The sequence below is a fragment of the Engraulis encrasicolus genome, chromosome 18 (genome assembly GCF_034702125.1).
Source record: "Engraulis encrasicolus isolate BLACKSEA-1 chromosome 18, IST_EnEncr_1.0, whole genome shotgun sequence".
In the NCBI taxonomy this organism is placed as follows: Eukaryota; Metazoa; Chordata; class Actinopteri; order Clupeiformes; family Engraulidae; genus Engraulis; species Engraulis encrasicolus.
In genome coordinates, this window is record NC_085874.1 from 8,623,900 (window position 1) to 8,630,805 (window position 6,906).

Sequence of the window (6,906 nt, forward strand, 5' to 3'; positions counted from 1 at the left end):
GACCGGACCTACACCCGCCCAGTCTCACGCCTGGTGAGACTTCCAGCACTCCCGGAGGACTCTTCTGTCTGACGCCTCACATTCATGGACACAACTTTGTGCCAAAGTTGGGGGCGGCTGTTCAGAATTCTGGCGTCAGGGTGTCTGAGTCTGTGTCTGTGTCTGTGTCTGTACCAGTGACGTTTGTGGACATGCACAGGAGTGCTACGCACGCTGCTATTGTCACCTGTGATTGGCGCAGACTATCGTGCACGAGCTGGACACGAGCTCATTTCCATAGACTTCGCGCCAAAACACCCTTATTAGGGGGTCGGACCTATGCCCCCCAGCGCAGAGTGACCAGACGAGGAATCTATGTAGGAGCACTGTTTGGCTAATTCAGGATTCAACTTTCTCTATCTCCGTTTCTTCTCTCTCTCTGTCTTTACTCTCACGGACGTCTCAGAATCCTAACGTCCACACTCTGTGACTCAATGTGTGCCGTGCGTCCTTGAGAATGTAAGTTGCTGTTATTGTGTTGTTACTGTGTTGTGTGTGTACTCGCGATTGTTTGTTACATTGCAACATTGCGTCGGCAGCGCGAGTATGTGTTTACCGTTTCTGTGTTCCGTTGTCTCTCTGTTTATGTTATGTTTGTAATAGCACTTACTGTTTCTCAATGTCCGCGGGTTTGTCAGAGTGCAGATTTGTGCAGTAATCTGTTACTGTGGCAGAGTAGTGGCTACATAGGTCCGTGCTCAGTTAAAGGGTTGCGTCGCCGATTGTTCTCTGTGCGTGTAGGCACGCAAGAGTGCAAGACCAGCTCTCTTAAAGGAGCCGCGCTCCTTTTCTGTTGCAAACCACATTCGTTGTGTTTTTCATTGCTTTCATATTGTGTACTTTGCAGTAGGCATTTACACATTCATGTGTGGTTAAGGAAACCTGCTTTAGGCAGTTTCCCCTATTTTTCCCTTTCCTTTTCACTTGTATATATTTGTATATATTGTTTTTCCATTTATTCATGAATGTTGTGCATTCGTGTTTATTGTGTTAATTATGATTATTATGTATATTCATGTTTATGATGTATATGCTATTTACTTATGTCTTTTTGTATTTTCTATTTTTATTCATTTTAGTAAACCACGGTTTCACGGTTCACGGTTTCATCAAGGCCTTCAACTTGTGTGTGTGTCCTTTCTTTGGGGATTATCCATTTTTGTTCTAACCGGACAACCTGTGCAGTTTGCTATTTTTCCCTGGACCAGCCCACTATACAGTCCTTTTTTATATGTCATATTAGCACCATTTTTCACAGGATTTATCATGCAGACGTGTGCGTAGGAACAGCCAACGCACGTTTCATAAATCCCGATTTTTCTGTACTTGCGAACATTCTAAATTTCACTCGTAAGACACACTTTAGAAGACATTCTACGAACGGATGATAAATGAGGCCCCAGGATTTTCCCCCTGCACTTTAGGTCTATATTGAAGATGGCCACCTTTACAACATATCGCACCATCACTAGGTCCCCTGAAAATATAACTTAATGGAATTGCATATGTAATTTCTAATATTTCTTTACAGAACATGTCATATTTCATGTGAAACTGCATAACATTAAAATCAAATCGGGGGCCGGAAAAGAGCCTCAAGGGCCATAAACGGCCCACGAGAAATAGGTTCCCCACCCCTGGCTTAAAACTAAGGCCTGAAGGTTCTTTATAATGAAGAAACACAAGAAAGCACGTTTTCTGTTTGTTTACATATCCTCCTGACTACCAGGGGGAAAAAAGTTTAAAAATCTTTGTTTTTTTTCACTCCCCCAATTGTTTGAAGGCAAAAAATGAGATTGACAACATTTTTTTTCGAATTTTTATTTTTTATTTTAAAGATTTAATGTGTCCATTACAGTGGACATTGGAAGGCCGTACATTGAAAATGTACCTTAATTGCTATCAATCAATCTGGATGAAAAAGCATAACAATCAGTTTAATAATTAGTAAATTTGAGCATTTATGAGTTTACAATGAGTGTTTTATTGGTTTGAGGTGGAAACTGGATGTGTCTGTGACCATCATCATTCATGCAGGTCATCTCAAGTCAAAGAAATTTTTGTTTTGAGCAACTGGACTTGCAGTTGAAGCTTGAATGACATGTCGTCCCTCAACTGAGAACTTTCACCAGAGTTGACTAATTTTATAGTTTTGATGTGTGAAATATGGGTTATTATCTCTGGAACAAACATGTGTTCATGTCTGTAGGATGAATTTAGTCTTAATTTAATTTTTGGTTGAAATATTGTCCTGCAAAGTTCAGACACACATCAGAGTCATGCTCCACATGGGGCGACAAATGCATCAATAGGAAACGTTCTGCTTGTTCTGATTCTACTTTTCCTGCTTGAAATGAATCCCAAGAGGTCTCTGAATCTTCAGCATCTTCCTAAAACATCACATCTAGGATTATTTATCAATAATGTGCTGTAGAGTGTCTCTCCTTCTGATTCTGATACTGAGTTTCTGACTAGAAAAATACTAACAAAATGGAAGATGTCACTACCAATGTCCATTTTAGAGGACATTTCTTTAACGCCTAAATATGGGAATTAAATAATGTTACATTAATTTAGAAATGGTTTAATTGTGCTCTGAAGAGATTGAAATAACATATAGAGATGATGTTTTAAGACAATAATTTCCCACTTTAAAGTATTATGCATTTACTTTCCCTTTAGCCAAAAGCGGCCTATTTTTAATGGACACCATTTTCCTTGCAAAGAAATAGAAAGTTCCCAAAACCCCAACCCTACACACATGGTATCATTGGAAAGCTCTGAATGTCCTCTTCAAAGACCATTGGGAGTTAGGACAGTAGTGTGTATGGGGTGGGAGATATTGTGGTTTACAAATGTCCTCTAGAGAGGACAAAAATGAACTGCTGGTAGTCAGGAGGCTACATGATCAGTATTTGGCTAATGCATTGTCTCCCAATATTTACACTACGGTTCCGTATGCTCATCTGCTCCTTGCAATTGTGTAGGGAGCAGTATATCACCATAATTGTTTTTTTTTTCATAAAAGTATCACCCCATTGACCGAGTATTATAACAACTTTGAGGTCATTCCTGTCAGGTCTAAAATGTATATCATTACTCCACTTTGTCTTTATCAGATTTCCTTTTTATCCTTTGCTTCTCTCTTTTTTTCAAGCGCCTTGATTGTCCCTATTCCACCAAGCACTCCAACCCCTGCTCCAACCCCTGCTCCAACCTTTGCTCCAGTCCCAACCGCAGTCCCTATTCCGTAAGCAGCGCATGCTCCAATGCCTGCTCCAAGTATCCCACCTACTACAGCTGCAATGAGCAACGCTTTCCAGTTGTTCTTTATAAATGCCTTAAACCCACCTTCTTTTCCTTTTGTGGCCTTCACATCTATGCCTGTGGCACCCTCCTGGCTTGGTCCATCTTTGGTACTTGTTTGTATATCTCTGCTACTCTGTCCGCCTTCATCCTCTCCATGATCACTTCTGTTCTCTTGTTCTGCACTGGGTTTACCAGCCTGACTCCTCAAGCCTGACAATTCCTTCCTGAACACTTCTAGTTGCTCTTCCATTTCCTTTCTCCGGCTCCTTTCCTCATCAATGGTCGCCATCATTTGTTTCTGTGCCTCTTTTACAGCCTTCGCAATGTCCCCTTTTCTCTTTTGTTCCTCTAAACATTCCCTCTCCTTTTTCTCCCAGTTGGCCTGCTCTGCCTGCTTCAATCTACACTTCGTTGCATCCTCCAGCATCTCATTAGTGTAGCAGCCTCCTCCATTCTCTTCAACCATCTTATCAATCTTCTCCAGCAGCTCAGTGACCTGACGCCTATTTCTCTGGTCTTTGTTGTGAAGCACATGGTACCTCCCTCCACACTGGTCTATCAGATCTCTGAGATGCTTTGCTCCGCTTTATGTGGTTTTCTACAGACTTTCCCTCTAGTTGATCTCCATAAGTGAACAGAATTATTGTATACTGCAACGCATCTTCTCCATAAAATCCTCTGATCACATCAGTAACCTGTTTTTCCTGTTGTGAGAATCTTGAACTTAATGGTAAAACAATCAGGAGAGCATGTGGGCCTGGACCGCACTCATAAATAGACCTTCCAAATTCCAAAGCTACGTCTTCCTGTGTGAGATTAGTGTCAAACAGCCCTGGAGTATCAATCACAGACACTAACCTGCCTTCAACAACTGCCTGTTGGACCTCTGACTTTTTTGTTACAGACTTAGAACTAAGTTCTGAATGAAACCGCTCCTCCCCAAGTATGGTGTTTCCTGATGCACTCCTCCCAGCTCCAGTCTTCCCCAGTAGCACCAATCTCCTCTCAGGCAGTGTGCTGGTCTGGACTGGGAGTGGTGGTGGTCCTGGATGAGGTGGTGATGGTGGTTCTCTTGCAAGCTCTGGGGGGACAATAGGTTATGTTTTTAATCATGATGTAATTGTAGACCTACTCAGGCCAAAATAATTCATTAATTGGATATGGAGCCCAAACACCTGTAGTGAAAACCTTCCTTTGTACTCTGTTTATGTTTACAGACCATTCCAGACATGAAGGTCTGAGACAAACATGGCATCATATTACTTGTATTCAGTTTCTTTTACATTAGACCCAAACTTGGTTCTTGGTTGGTTTATAAACATTCATAAAGCTTAGCAGGAGGTCGACGGAGCTTGCCTGGAGCTCTTTCACATATTACAAGGCTCTTCACCTGGGGTCGTAGGTAGAGTGCGCAGCCGCCCCGAGTGGCCGCGATAATGAAATTGATTAGTGTGTGTATTATGAAGATTTTTTGCATGGTGCGTGTTTATATTTCTCCCGTCAAAACAGCTTGGAGCTTCCGATATGGCGTCATGGAAATATCGACATATATTAGCTAGGCCTATTTGGCTTTAAAAAAATGGGTCGATAATGGCGCCAGCATAAAAAAATACAATTCCTTGACAACTCATTCCTTGGCCAAGGATTGGAATCACTTTAAAGAACATAATAAAAAAATGGGCTGTAGAAAAACCATGGTGATTTTTAAAGTGCATGGGTGGGGAATATACAGTCCCAGGAAAAAGTTTGTACACCCTTTGAAGTTTCTTACATTTCTGTCAAAATTGATCATAAAACATGGTCTGATCTTCCCGGAAATCTCAAGAAGGAACAATCAGAGTCTGCTTTAATTAATTCCACCCAAACATTTACATGTTATCATATTTTTATTGGTCATAAGGCCATAACAATCACAGGAGAGCAGGGCATAAGTAAGTACACCCTTGCATTAAGTAGGTTTTAACCATCAGTTAGTTGCAATATCATCAACCAGACTTGTCCTGTAGTTGCAGATCAGATTAACAAAACAATCTGTTTGTATCTTGTCTCCCTCTTCTTTAGAGAACTGCCTCTCGTCAGCAAGGTTTGTGGGATGTCTGGAGTGCATAGCTTTCTTGACTTCATGCCATATAATGTCAATTGGGGGCTTTGACTGGGCTATTTCAGAATGTGTATTTCATTATTATGAAGCCATTCTAAAGTCGATTTGCTTCTAAAGTATGGGTTGTTGTCACTGACGAGAGGCAGTTTTCTAAAGAAGAGGGAGACCAGATACATCCAGATTGTTTTGTTAATCTGATCTGCAACTACAGGAAACATCTGGTTGAGGTTATTGCGATTAATTTAGGGTTAAAACCTATTGAATGCAAGGGTGTACTTACTTATGCCTTGCTGTCCTGTGAATGTTTACATCTTATGGCCAATGAAAATATGAAAACTTGTAAATGTTTGGGTTGAATTAGTTAATGCAGACTCTGGTTGTTCCTTCTTGTGATTTCCGGGAAGATCAGACCATGTTTTATGACCAATTTTGACAGAAAGGTAAGAAATTTTTGTCAGAACTTTTTCCTGGGACTGTATACTGCATAGATGTTTGCACATGACCGTCAATAGTTACAGAGAGAGTAACATGTCACAGTTGGACGGGGTAAAAAAAAAGTAAAGCCACGCCTCGGTGGAACACAAAACCCATAGAACCGGGTTTATGGGAAGAGGCCTATAGTGTTCTAAACCAGGCCTATGACTCTTACCTTTTTGTGCTTTTGTGATTATCCTGATCAGCTCCCTCATCTGATGAGGATTTAATTCTTGGTTGTTAAAGACATGATATCTGCCTTCACATCTCTCTATAACTCCCTTCATATCTTCATTCTCATTGATGAAGTCTTCAATGCAGATTTCATGACGTTCTAAGGCATCTCCCCAGGTGAAGAGAATCCAGGTGTTCTTCATGCGTCTCTCTCCTAAGAACTGTTCAACCAGTTGGACTGTGTTCTTCTCCTCCATGGTAAATCTGTCCAACTTGATCACCAGTAGGTACACGGTGGGGGCTGACTCCTCTAATGGAAGTTTTCTCCACTGACTTAGGATATCTTCATTGCTTATCTCAGTGCTAGAAAGGCCCGGTGTGTCATATACTGTGAAATGGTTGCCACAAATGGTGATGTTTCCTTTGGCAATGGATTGAGTAGTGGGCTGTGAGCTTAGCTCTGAGGAAAACGTCTTCTTACGCAGGATTGTATTCCCTGAGGCACTTTTCCCTGACCCTGTCTTTCCTAACAGGACAATGTTAAACTTGGCATGCTCCATTTTTATGTTCTCTTGAATTAATCTGCAACAACGAAAAACATAAAATCAGTTGTTTAGGGTAAGTTAAGGACAATTTTCCCTTGTCTTTGGTGAACAGTTGCATGGTGGCTAAAAACAGCTGCATTTCACAGAGAATCCAGTGAGGGAGTCACTCAACTGACATCCAACCATTTCTATGTCAAAGTCTAATAGCAAATTCATAGCCTATATACTAATTGCCACCATATGATGATGTGATACATGGCCATA

At 41.2% G+C, this 6,906-nt stretch overlaps 1 pseudogene; it reads right to left on the minus strand.

Annotated features, from left to right (window-relative positions):
• Positions 1–737: 737 nt before the first annotated feature.
• Positions 738–6,657, minus strand: LOC134468769 (GTPase IMAP family member 8-like; annotated as a pseudogene).
• Between the last annotated feature and the right edge of the window lie 249 nt (positions 6,658–6,906).